The sequence below is a fragment of the Peromyscus eremicus genome, chromosome 9 (assembly GCF_949786415.1).
Source record: "Peromyscus eremicus chromosome 9, PerEre_H2_v1, whole genome shotgun sequence".
NCBI classification, from domain to species: domain Eukaryota; kingdom Metazoa; phylum Chordata; class Mammalia; order Rodentia; family Cricetidae; genus Peromyscus; species Peromyscus eremicus.
In genome coordinates this window covers 61,653,876-61,667,587 of record NC_081425.1, presented here as the reverse complement: position 1 = coordinate 61,667,587, position 13,712 = coordinate 61,653,876, and the positions used below count along the sequence as shown (strand labels likewise).

The 13,712-nt window shown below is 45.7% G+C and overlaps 1 long non-coding RNA gene across 2 annotated transcripts in view; it reads left to right on the top strand.

The window, feature by feature from the left end:
- Positions 1-4,147: 4,147 nt before the first annotated feature.
- Positions 4,148-13,712, top strand: part of LOC131919355 (uncharacterized) — a 42,338-nt gene continuing 32,773 nt past the window's right edge. Inside the window, exon 1 of one of the 2 annotated variants that reach the window (XR_009381232.1) lies at positions 4,148-4,244. This is a non-coding gene — a long non-coding RNA (uncharacterized LOC131919355). Of the gene's footprint in view, positions 4,245-4,511; positions 4,594-13,712 lie in introns of those variants that run through there. The other variant, XR_009381233.1, reaches the window with a different exon arrangement.

Here is a 13,712-nt window from a genome sequence, read left to right as displayed (position 1 = left end):
ATGACTATCTGGGCCTTACATCTTCCTCTTCCATCTAGATCACAGTCTTCATGAAGGGCAGACAGAATACTCTGCTCTTTATTTAGTTTTACTCCTAACAACAATATTTAGTCTCCTAATAGGTTCCATAACAGGTTATATAAACAAACTTGACTCCTATTTTGAAAAATCTGCAGTGTGCCATACTGTAAATTCATCAGGAGTCTCTATTACAACTCATGACGCTGTGTGTTTCATCTTGGCATCATTTCAGTCCAGGAGATGTAAATTGTACAATGACATCAGAATTTGTTTTATTCTTTTTCCTTGCAAGTTTGATTACCCTGAAGCACAGTATCTCAGGGTTGCTTGTGCACAGGCCTTGTGCACACACATAAAGAGGCGGGAACCTCCTCCCTAGATGAGGAAATGTCCTTTGCATAGCTACATTTTTCAACAATGAAGCATCTTGAGATCGCAGCTCCTTAGGTGACTGTGCATGCTGTGGTGCCCCATTTCATCAAAGCAGTTTGGGGGGTGCCTTGTGATGTTCGAGATGACCCAGTTGCAAAGCTGGGTCAACACCAATTCCCATACAGTGTGATTACACATTGTGGCTGGAATACATTTCCTTAAGAACACGATCTTTTCATAGCTGCTCCACTAGAGTGACAGTAAGGATATCTGAGCATATGTTACTATTGCCTATTTTATTATGGAAAGGAGCCTATGAAGTGGTCTGTTAAGTTTTTGCTTCTCAAATGTAACCAACTCCTTTTAAAAATGTAGCTAGGTATCTTAAAGGTATTCATAAAATCACTTTCAGCGATAGTCTTTTTTAAGTGTTGGCGAACATTATTTTTCTTGTTGTTATGCCAATATCTGACTTACAGCAGAAACTATTCATTTTGACTCACAATTTGAGTGGTTAAAATCGATGATGGTGGAGAGGGATGGCTCCAGGTGGCTCTAGGGTGGCGGGAGTGTGCATCTGGGACCCTTCACCTCACATCGAGGCAGAGCAAGAAGCCGAGAATAGGCAGTAAGTGGGGGTGCGGGGTGCGGGTCAGGCTATAAAGCCTCAAGGCTCACCCCTGGTGACTCACTTCTTGTAGTGAAGCTTCTTCTCCTGAAGGGCTAACAACCTTCCAAAACAGAGCCATCAGCAGGAGACCACATGTTCAAATGCACTAGCCTGCTGGGGACACTTCACATTCAAACCACAAAACCGTCTTATGCAAAAAAGGTGCGTTCATTGCTTTCCCATTCTGTGAAGAGAAGAGCCTCTCCTGAGCCACAGGGTGACATCCAACTTAGAGGAGGCAGCATCTATTGCTCCTGCCATTGAAGGGGAGCTTTAAACAGGTTTGTGTGTACATCTGCACAGGTTTATTTAAACTCAGCCCTTGCTCTAGGCAGTTCTAAACTGGCCTTCACCCTTCCTTTTGTTGGCTGGCTCTTTCATTTTTCCTGTTCCCCTGGAATGTGGGCATCCGGCTACTGTCGTGGCTTTTGTGGACTGCTCTGAGAACCGCCTTCAGAACCGTGGCATGTTTTGAGTTTTGATGGCTTCACACTCAGAAAGACCTGTTTCTAGGCACAGCAAGGCCACAGTGTTTGATGTGAGGACAGTGTCTGGTACAAGGACACGTGCTTCTTTGTTCTTGTATTGGGAAAATGGGCAAAGGGTGTGGCTGCTGCAGGAGGATGTGACCTCCGGGAGGTGTCTGTTCAAGGATAGGACAGGGCCCTCTGGAAAGCAGTTTGCCAGGGAGGAAGAAGGACATTTCTTCCTTGGTACTAATCACCAATGCCCAGAGGGCAGCTAGGGCTCAGAAACCAGACATGACTTTCCCTCACAATCAGGGGACTGTGGGCAGAGAAGCAGGAAGCTTGTGGATCTCAACTCTCTACCATTCATTGCTGTGACCATACATTGACCCAGGAGCAGGGCCAGGGTCATTTCCTTCTATCCGTGCACAAGGAAAGGCCAGCACACAAGGCTATTCTTGTCACTGAGGAGTTGGCAGCAGCAGAGTCCTTTGCATTTGCTTCAGAGGGGCGTGGTGCCTGGATCAGCATTGTCATTGTCAAGACAAAGTATCCAACAAAAGCAACTTAAAGAGGGGAGTGTTTCTTTTTTAAGTTCATGGGGTTACAGCCCATCATGGGTGGAAGGCAGGACAGCAGAGCACAAGGCGGCTGGTCACACCATGTCCAAAGACAGGGGGCGGTGATCAAGGCTGAGGCTCCGCCCGCTTTCTCCTTTTTTATTCAGTCTGTGGGATGATGTCACCTCCATTCCTTCAACCCCCACTAGAAACACCCTCACAAACACACTCAGAGGTATGTCTCCTAGGTGACTCTAAATCCAGTGAAGTTGAAAATGAGGATTAACCATTATGTTGTCCAGGCCAGCCAGTGCCTTGAAGGAGGCCAAGACTGTAAGAAAAAGCTAGGCATTGGGAAGGGGGCTTGGGAATTTTGGTTGCATTGGTAGTGTGTATGTATTGCTGGAAAGGCAGTCTATCTCCAGGAGCTCCTTTTGGATCCATAAGTGACTCTAACAGTGGCTAAGACAGTGAATAAAGCATGCAGAGTTGAGTGACAGCTAGGTGCCTCAGTTCGCCTTTCTGTGGTCACTGCCTGTGAATCTGAAGTGGCCAGCTGGATTGAATTCCATGATGTAAACTAGTGACAAGTCCCATGCTGGGTGTTTCAGTGAGGTGGGAAAAACACCTAGAAGGTCAGTTGGTCTATATGGTGGTTCAAATGAGATGTCATCATAGTCTAGAGCAGTGATTCTCAACATGTGGGTCATGACCCCTTTGCGGGGGTTGCATATCAGATATTTACATTACCATTCATAACAGTAGCAAAATTATAGTTTTGAAGTAGCAACGAACAATTTTATGGTTGGGAGTCACCACAACATGAGGAACTGTATTAAAGGGTCGCAGCATTAGGAAGGTTGAGAACCACTGGTCTGGGGCATTTGAACACTTGGTCCCCAGTTGAAAGAGCTGTTTGGGAGGTTTAGGAGGCGTGGCCTTGTTGGAAGAAGTACATCGCTGAGGAGGGTGGGCTGCGAGGTTTCAGAGGCTGGAGCTGTTCTCAGTTCATTCTCTCTGCTTCGGAGCCCTCCGCTTCCTGCTCCGGTGGCCATACCTTCACTCTGCTGTCTGGAACCATAAGCCCAAATACACTTTTTTTTTATGTTGCCTTGCTCAAAGTGTTTTTTATCACAGCAATAGAAAAGTAGCTAAGACAGTCTGACTTGAAAAAATCCGGTGTCAGAGTCTATAAATGCCTTCAGTCGCTGCCCTGGGCACCTGCAAAGGTCCTCAGGCCCTGCCATTTTTCTTAACACACGCCCACCCCACACCCACGCCCACCCCGCTGAAAGCCCATTTGAAACAGCAATTTGAAATCTAGGCTTGCATAGGAATGGTGGCAGGCTGCATCTATTTTTAAAAGGAGACTAATCCATCATGACGTGTCGATTGAGTTCATGCAGTTACCGAGTTCTGCTTGTGTACCTCTTTAACTGTTTTAGGCATGAGAAGCTCATCGTCAGATCGTGAACAAGAAAAGCAAATCCTCAGTTTACGTCTAATACCAAGGGATATTTAATCAAGACTTGAAATTTCCTTAGCTCAATCCGGGCATTGGGTAGGGGTGGGGGTTAGTGTGCGAGCACTCTTGGTGAGAGGAGAAACTGTGAACCCGAGTTTATGTATCAACAATAGTGTATTCCCTACCCTCATCTCAGTGGTTCCTTCAGACTCAAGTCTTCCCTAGTTCTTTCCTGCTGCAGGTGAAACCCAGGCGGATCCCAAAGAAACGGACAGTGACCACACCTTCTTATGAATATTCAACAGCAAGGCAGAGCGAAAGAAAAACCCTTGGGGAAACTCCACTTAAGTCCAGGCGGCGGGCGGCCACCACACTCTGGGCTGGTTCCTGGAAGACCAGACACTGGACCCAGATCTGGATGAGCCTCAGGGAGCCGCACCACTTCGCCCTTCGTAGACCATCTGAACTCCTGCCACCATTGCAACAGCCACTCGGGGATGAAACGCTTGGGGACCGAGTGGCCAGGCGGGTCCCTGCCTTTGTGGCGCAGAGGAGGAGGGCGCGTGGCCAGAGGGTGACGCACGCCCGGGAAGTTTGTGCCCATCTTCTGCTGGTGACTTTCCCGACACACGGCTCTGCACGCGGTGATTCCAAAGACGCCCTGCTAACGTGAAGAAATTCTGAGCAAGGTAAGCGATGCTCCCTGCCGGCTGCCACCTCCCCCGCAGCGTGTAGCCGAAATCCTGTGTCACATTTTATTTCCTGAAGCGAGGAGGACAGCAATAAGACTTGGCGGCTCTACTGTCCCTGCTGTGGAGATTTGAAAAGTTTTGGCGGGCACAGCAGGTGCAAGGCGCCAGGGCAGAAGAGCGTAGCACAAAGCCTGCCGCCAGGAGGTTGCCATGGCAGCGGGAACGGCGTCTAGCCGGGGCGTGCCTGTGTTGCTGGGAGACCGTGGGGCTCTGGGGTGAGCCTCAGGATGAGCCCACCATGTGAGGTTTCATTTGGTACGTGGGTCTGCGTTCGCTCACACTGTGTGTAAGTAGCGTCTTGTCCCGTGGTTAGATTAGGCTTCTAAGCTGTCACCCGCTAAACCATAACCTTAACTCTGCTTTTGAAATTAGCTTGGATTGTGGTGTGATGAAAATGCTTGATAAAGTCAGGTGGTTTTTTTCTAAAGTTTAAGGCCTTCTGTGTAACCATTGCAGTTCGGATGGAAAGGGATCCTGGCAGTCGGGAGCCAAGGAGTACTACAAAGTCACTGTAAGCAGAGAAGCTTACAGCTCCAGGGAAAGGCTTCCCCAATGTAACAACTCTGCTGGTGTAGGAGAGGGTTTCCCCAGCAAAGTTGTTACAGTTCTGCTCAGGTCCCTCAGAGTGTAACAACTTTGCTCCGGGGAAAGCTTTCCCCAGAGAAAGTGTTATAATTCTGGTCTCACTCTGGCGAAAGATGTTACTTCTCTGCTCCGCCCCATTCACAAGAAAGATCTCACCCAAACTTCATTCAAGAGATTTATTAGAAGGGAAGAATCTAAGAATGTAAGAGGGCGATTGCCTCTGCCAGGGTGGAAAAAAGGCCAATTGAACAGGCACAGGGCTTATATAGGTTTTCTTAGGGGCGGAATTTTTCCAAGGTGCAGATTTTCGGGGTGGGAATTGGTCGGATTTCAATCCCTGAGTTTAGAGAAACTCAGAGATTGGCTGGATTTCATGCTCAGGGATTGGTTGGTTTTTCTGCTCAGGGATTGGTTGGTTTTTGCGCTGAGTTGGTCAGGGACAGACTGTTTTTCTTTAGCTCTGGTTTCAGGCTCAAAGTGTGTTTCTTTCACTGGACATGTTTAGTCTTTAGGCTCTGGTTTCAGGACTAAAGTGTGTTTCTTTGGCTTTTTACCTACCTCTTTTACCCTACATTCTGGGGGCTGGACAGATGGCTTAGAGGTTAAGCCCTCTTACAGAGGGCTGGAGTTCAGGTGCCTTGCACCCATCCTAGTCAGGATGCACCACCTGACTAATCAGGTAACTCACAACCAACTGTGGCTCCAGCCCCAGAGAGCCCTCTGGGCTCTTCGGGCACCTGTACACATGTGCACAGACACACACAGTCTAATAGTTTACTTTAGGCTTCAAAACAAAACCAAGTGTGCTTGCAATTTTAAATGCTGACATTGTTTCCTGCCAGCATTGTTTCCTCCTCTATGGAGTCAGAGAATGGGGTTCTTTAGGTCGAGGACTCTCAGAGAATCATTCACACTGAGAAGACAGTGAGGTGAGGGGGCGCAGATGCCTTTCAAGTGCACGTGGATGAGCTCATTTGAGTCATTCCCCCACACAGGAGATCACAGAAGATCAGAGACCCCAAAGTCCAGGGCCTGGCTTTACACATTTACCGCAGATCTGATGGTGGGGAAACGTTCTCAGGCTAACTCGGGGGTGGGGTGTCAATGAGTAATTGGCCTTTGGGGTTCCTGTGCCTCTCATTCAGAAAGTTTTGGAGTTTGGACCATTCCAGGTTTCGGTCGTTTGGATTAAGGACGCTTGTCCCAGTTTGCAATTCTACTGCTGTGAAAAACAGTATGGCGGAGCAACCTGGGGAAGGAATGGTTCATTTCACGTCACAGCTTAACACTCATCACGGAGGGCAGGCAGAGCAGGAGTTCAAGGCAGGAACCTGGAGGCAGGAGCTGAAGCAAAGACCATGCAGGAGTGCTGCTTACATGGCTCTCTCGGCTTGCTTTTTTATACAAGCACCTCCCCAAGAATGCCACTGCCTACAGACTAGGCCCTCCCGCATCAGTCATTAATCAAGAAAATGACCCCACAGACTTTTGTGAAGCCTATCTTATTTTGGCATTTTTCTCATTTGAGGTCCTCTCTTCCTCGATGACTCCAGCTTGTGTCAAGGTGACCAAAAATTAACCAGGATGTATATATACACACACAATTAAAAATAATAAAAACAAAAAGTAAAACAGATGTTTGTTTTCAAGGCTGTCCATTCCTTAAGTATTATTTTAAAATAATAACACTGTTTCTATTCATGACAATAGTTCCGTCTTCCAGAATTTCACAGTCTTTGCAAAAGAAAGGCACAGGCATCAGGTAGCCTGCTGTACTGGAAAAATTAAAATTCTGCTGTTGCATTTTAATGTTTTGGATGTAGAGCATGGGAGAGGATTCGTTTTATTTCACTGAGAATGGTCTTACAAGTAAGACGCCAGATCATTTTGGCTTATTATCCCACCATTTAGCCATACTCCATACCATTTCTTCAGAGCCTATTTGGCTACAGTTTTTCTTTCTTATCTTCATAATTAAAGACATCTTTTGTTGTTTTTAATTTGTTTTTTTTCCCAGAGTTTAATTGTGCTTGCCAAAGATACTGGTATGCTGTCAGCTGTTACAGCATATTCTCGTACTGTTACCTATTGCTTTCTCTGTCTCTTTCTTTCTTTTTTTAAATCAATGTGTTGTTCACATTGTCATTTTTTAAATGTTCCTCGAAGCCATCTTAAATGCACATGGTTAGATTGGTGAGACGTGGCGTTAGTGGCGGGAGTGAAGTAAAAAGCTCAATTAGGAAAAATCAGTTAGGGGCCAGGGGAAGGAAAATAAATGGACAGTCCTTTTACGTCTACTAGTCAAAGTCATAAGGAAGCTGAGGCCCCACAACAACCACTCTGCCAGGTCCATAATGGTGTCATTGAGCCGATAAACACCACTCAGTAATCAGCTTTGAACTACAAACTCTTCAGGACAGTTCCAAGACGAGATGGTCCATTATGTTACACTTCCAGCCAGAACTCCAGACAAACCTTACCCATTCCTCTGAGACTGGCTACAAACGTTACAGCTAGTCCCTATGAGACTTAACCATTGTTTTAGCTTTCTTACAGGATCCCACAGAGATACTATTGCCTTCCAGACATAGGAAACAGTTTTAAGAAAGCGATGCCCCCTCTCCCAAAATGTTTTATTTTCTCAGGGTTATGGATAATTGTCATCTATTAGGGGTTGGTTATAAGTTGTAATAGGGTTGGGAGTGGGACAATAAATTTTAGACTAAGGATTCTCCTTTTGGAATAGAAAAAGGGGGAACAGATAGGCTAGGATGTTAAGGTAGATTATTGTATCTACTTGTAAACTAATTTAGCAAAGTACAAACTTAGATAATTTGCACTGGTATGGATTCTTGTATATTGATACAAATGTAAACTATTTTTTCTATTCCTATTTAAGATAATTTGTATATTTATATAAATTAAAAACTATAATTGTCATATTGTACATATGTTCCTACTCCTGTTTGAAATATTTTGTATACTGATACAAATGTACAATTATATTTATCATATTGTAGTTCTACCTCTGTTTAGGATATTTTGTATATTGATACATATTAAGGATATTATTATCATATTGCACTATACATTTCTACCTCTGATTAAGATATTTTGTATATTGTCACAATTTCGAGGTCATTGTCCTTATACTGTAGATTTGTTTACAGATTGTTTACTTTAATTTGAAGCCTTGGTCCTAGGGTTATTTAGGTAGATAAGACCTACAGATTAACAGTCACCCATGCTTGTCATACTTATAGTTATGTTAGTTAGGTTTTTCCAGACTTACAGAAATATTTGTCAGATGGATAGGTAATCTTCAAACACTTCATAGACCTAGAGAAAATGACATTTAGATGTTTCGATAACTTAGAATTCTGTTGATGTGAGACACAATTGCTCCTGGCAGCACAGATCTACTCCTGAGAGAATGTCGGGCATCAAAGACACTCCATATTGGAAGTTTGTCGTCTTCTTGGCAAAAAAAAAAAAAAAAAAAAAAAAAAATGGCCTGCTGGGCAAAGAACTGCCCTTGCCTCAGCTGCTGACAGTTTGTATCCTGTCCTTTCCAGACAAGCAACTGCTGAACCTTGCCAAGACAAGGTAAGATGGTCTTTCCAAATTTCTTCTTCTGAAAATGGTCTGTTAGATATTCTAGGCCTGAATGCCCCAATGGCATATGTACATTTCTACCTCTGATTAAGATATTTTGTATATTGTCACAATATACAAAATTCTAGGCCTGAATGTCCCAATAGTGCTGAGAAACATTAGGTGACTGTCCAGGCTGCCAGCTGTCTCTGTCAATTTTTTGGAAGTTGCTTGCTTGCACTTCCTGCTTACTTAGGTAATAATTATTTTCCTTCTCAGGTCTTTGATGCGGTTGAACACTAGATAGTTACAGTTATAATCCTCTCGTATCTTAGCTAAGAACATTTTAGGTACTAAAGCTAGATTCTTCAACATAGGCCAGCTACTGGAGTAATCTCTGTAACTTGTCATTTACCTATGGTCTGGATATTTCTGGACATTTAGTATGTGTCTCTTGTTTGATGTTGTTCTTGTTGGTTGTATTTCTGTTTTTGTTTATGTTATTACCTTTCCCCTTTCCTGGACAATACTTGATAATTGTTTTTATTGTATATAGTTTTGCATTAAGTTAGAACTTTCTTATTTGGACAAAAGGGAGATGTAGTGGGTACCTGTTCCATCTATGACCTTGAGGTACCAGCCCTTATGGTGTGGCCTCAGGCTAGCTTAAGATCTGAGGGGCACGTACACCTCACTTTCTTCTCTCCCTCATGGGCTTGGATGGTGTGGACTGACTCAGGCGGCAGAAGCAGCGTGGGACTGGCCACTGGCCTTCCAGAACTTTACGATGATTTTGTCTTAGCCTGTTTAGTGAGTTGTTCTCCCCAATTTATATCCTAATCAATTCCCTAATACTCCTTAAGCAGACTCCCTTGGATTTCTTGCTCTATTATCTTTTTCATTATTTTATGTCATAAAATGCTAAGTTTAAAAAAAACCTGGGTTAAGGTGCTTATAATATAAAATATGCAATAATGTGTTATCTTGATATTGTTTGTACTTTGAGACAGGATCTTATGTAGCACAGCTGGTCTCAGATTTGCTTTATGGCAGAGGATAACCTTGAACTTCTGATCCTCCTGCCTCTACCTCCTGCTGGGATTACACGTTTACCCAGGGCTGTGTGGATTAGGCAAACAGTTAATTGCATCTCCCAGAAGTCATACAAGAATTTATATTGTTATCTAAAAATATGTTTGAAAAGCAAGCTCAGAAATATTGAGTGAGCAGCCAAGGCCACTCAGAGAGAAAGAGAGGCACACTAATGATGCTCTGTGCCCACTCCTGCAAACTGTATGTATTCATGAGCTTCAGGAGACAGGCCTGCCTCTCACTGCACCTGGGGGCTTAGGGTGCAAGTGTCTCACCTTCCCAAGGCTCCGTCTGGGAAGATAGAGAGAGAAGCTCTTTAGAAAGAGGGAAGAAAGAAAGGGGCAGAAGGGAAGAGGTAGGGGAGGGGATCCAAGGAACAAAAGAGCGGGATCAGGATGAAGGGAAGTCAATAAAGGATGCAAGGGTCACCAAATGGGAATAGAGACAAAGGTGAGCAGGTAAAGCAGTGAGGGGAATTTAGACCTATTGATCAGCTTAGGCCACTAAAGCAACCAACTGCATGTGGCAGCTGGACTCACAGCTCCAGGGTCTCACAGCTTTGAAGGCTCTACTCCTCAGGTGGTCTCTTCTGAGGCATCTCTCATTGGCTGCCTTCCCCCCATGTCTTCACATGAGGGTGCTTCAGCTAGTGCTGTCTATAATTGTTTCCTGGAAACACACAGTTCTATTGGGTTAGAGCCCACCCTAATGACCTCCTTATACCTCAGGACCTCTTCAAAGGCCCTGCTCCAAACAGCCACATTCTGAGGCACTGAGGATTAAAACTCCATCCCAAGGACTTTAGGGACAAGGAAGATGATACTGGCCTATCACTGTGAAAACCAGACCAGCACCTGGCTTATCATTCATTCCCATTAGTATTCTCTCCTGGGGCACATAAAGAGTTGAGCAACCTGTGGTCATCTCTATATATCAGTATATTCCACTGGCTGTCTTTTTTTAATAAAAGACAAACATGGATTCTGCCTTCCTGGTTGGTTCCTTGCTTTTATTCTTAGCTCTGCAGGATGGCTTCAAGCCTTGGGAAGTTTTGACGAGGGCAGATGAAGTTGAACGATGACTTGGTTTCTAGTTAGACACGACCATCTGCCTGCCTTTTGTGAGTAGTGGAATGACAGTCACTGGCTGTTGAGCATGTTGTGGCTGGTGAGAATGAAAGGAACTCAGTGGCAATGCCATGGGGACTGGAAAGAGCAGAGGTGACGAGATGCAGAGCCGTAAGTCCAGGGCCACCTCTATCTACCCACTTCACGCTTCTTTCTACTAAAATCTATGGGCATCCTGCTTCAGAGTGCTGGGAAGGTGGCCAGGGAACCTTGAGGGGTTTGAATAACTAGACAAGATGTAACTGAGATGTGTTTTAAAGACTTCAAATTATTGAAATATGGTCACAAAATATCAGGAGCCAAGAGAAGCCTGCTAGTCTTGGGCCAGATCCTCACTCTTGGCTGGATCACACAGAACCTGCTTTGTAAAAGGAGGAATTGATACTAGACATCAAGACAGCCAAAGAAGGCTCCAGAAATTTCCACAATAAGGGCTTTACTATTCATCCATCACCGGAGTCTCAAAGTACTTGTGCCTGTCTCCTTAGCGCCCTTCAGTACTCTGTGCTCCAACGTCAAGGGAGACAGAATGTTGTCTGTCTTGTATTTTGGGGGGAAAGGAAGTTTTAGTAGGTAGCTCATTGGCCCTTCTTTAAAAGTAGAATGGAAACTCTGTCCGCTGTTCTAAGAATGTTTCTATGACAGTCCGCAGAACTCGCCCTCCACCTCTTGACTTGTGGAGTTGTGATGTATGTGTCTTCTTTGCCCTTCCCCGAGTCACCCCGCTTTGAGCACCATCTTATTTCCTTTTGAGTGTGAACCCCTAAACTCTTCTGGACTGTCCCTTCTGAAGAATGTGCATCCGTGCACTTGGTGAGGCCTGGTCAAGGCGTACAGGCGCTTTCCAAATGTGCTCTCTGGATACAGTCCAGCTGCCTGGCTGGGTGGTTCCAGAAGCAGGAGCTGGTGTGGACAGCTATTGTTAGACAGCCAAGACAAGAATGCCTGTTTCCCACTGCAGCACATACTTGATCAGTATAGGGACCAGTGCCATGAGCTGGAGTTTGAGAAGTCAGGCTTGACAGAACAAGACAGCTCTCCTACTCTGGGCCAGAAGTTGGTCATTGTACACTACAGGTGACAATTTCAGGCAGTTGATGGTGGACCCAGTGGCTACTTCTTCCGGCACCTTGTCACAAAATGCTCATCTCAGATGGTGGCACAGAAGAACCGCATGTGGGGATGTAAGGGATGAGGAAATCCAGCTGTTCCTGCTGCTGCTGGTGTTCTCAGAGTTGGGTGTAATGAACGACACTTCACTGCCCTGTGCCTCTGAAGAAGGCAGTGGTGTGGCAATGGCTTGGAGGTTCCCAAGCACTTACTTACTATACACTCTGTGCTGACAGGGGCATGACACACAAGGCCACTGACTTTCTCTTCCAGTGGTTTACAGTGTGGCTCATAGTGAAGGGACACGGGCACACAAAAGGACAATGACAGGCTGTGTGTCTTAATTATGCACAACAGCTTGTGAGCTCATCTCTCCCCAAGCTCTCATTTTTAAAATAAGGTTTTGCTATATAGTCTAGGCTGAACTCACAATCCTCCTGCCTCAACCTTTTGAACACTGTGCTCATAGGTGTGCACCATCGCATCTGGATCTAGAGTTTCTTCCCAAAATGTCTGTTTTCTGCAATTTCTCCTTACCCAGTTCCCAAATGGGGAATGCGCATGCACATACACACACACACACGCACGCACGCACGCACGCACGCACGCACGCACACGCACACGCACACGCACACGCACGCACGCACGCACACGCACACGCACACACACATGCACGCGTGAGTATCAAATGCTGGGTATCAAACCCAGGGTCTTCTGAATACTAGACACACGTTTTGCTGCTGAGCTACAGTCTTAGCACTCTTTCTTGCTCTCCAGCTAGATTTCTACTCCAGACCAGAGAAGATGGCTTAAGAAATCTCACCTGTGGGTGAAAACCAAGCAAGCTGTGCTCACTCACACCTCCAGGCTTCTGTCCCCCCCCCCCCCCCCCCCCGCATCAGAACCTTCTGAACTGTACTTGGTGTTCAAGCATGTTGTCAGCTCTGCTTCTCTGAGTACCTTGGAGTCACGGCTGTGGTCAAAGGGAACAGAACTGTTTGTCATTCCATTATTCCTGGCACTTCAAGTTAGAATGATAACATTCTGCCCAGGCTCTGAGGTTTGCAGGGCTCTGTGTATTTGTCTAATTTTGTTTCTTTCGTTCTAGCATGTTACATTTTCATGCACATGTACTAGATATCTGGGCCTGGCCTAGGGACCTGCTCATCACATATTTTGTTTTTTTCTTTCTTTTCTTCGACAGGGTCTCACATAGCCCAGGCTGACTTCAAACTCTTTGTATAGCCAAGGATGATCTTGAACGTCTGATCTTTGCTTCTGCCTCAAGAGTGTTGAGGTTCCAGGAATGCTAGGTTTATGTTTATGTGGTGCTGGGAATCAAACTCTGGGCTCTGTGCACATCAGGAAGTCCCAGATGCACAGGTACAGGTTCATCCTTCACCTGCATCTACTCCAACTCCAAAACTTGGGGCTCACCAAAGGTGAGGTGTATCCTAAGCCAACAGAAAGTCAAAAGCACGGTGTGCTCCAGGCAGCTGCAGGGCATGAAGTGTCGGGCAGATAGCTGGAGGACCGAGGGCCTGTTAACGGTCCAGGAGGCTGGAGCGTGTTGTTCTCCCCTCTGGGACTCACGTTCAGATGCAGTAAAGACTGTGGGAAGGTGGCAAGGCTGGGCCAGGGTGGGAGGGGCCTCTTCCCTCTCGCACTGTGGGGCGAGTCTGGAATGAGCCACCAATGAACGACAGCCCTTCCCCAACACCTCCAGTTTCTAAGGAACATATATGGTAAATTTCCAACAAGTGAAATAATTTTTTGTTGCACAAACTCTTTGACGTGTAGAAATTCGGAAAACTGGGGACTTTGTCTGAAGCAGAAAGTAGAGTGTGCTGGAGAGCGTCAGCATCCAGGCCCAAGTCCTTCCTCCACTGGTGACCAA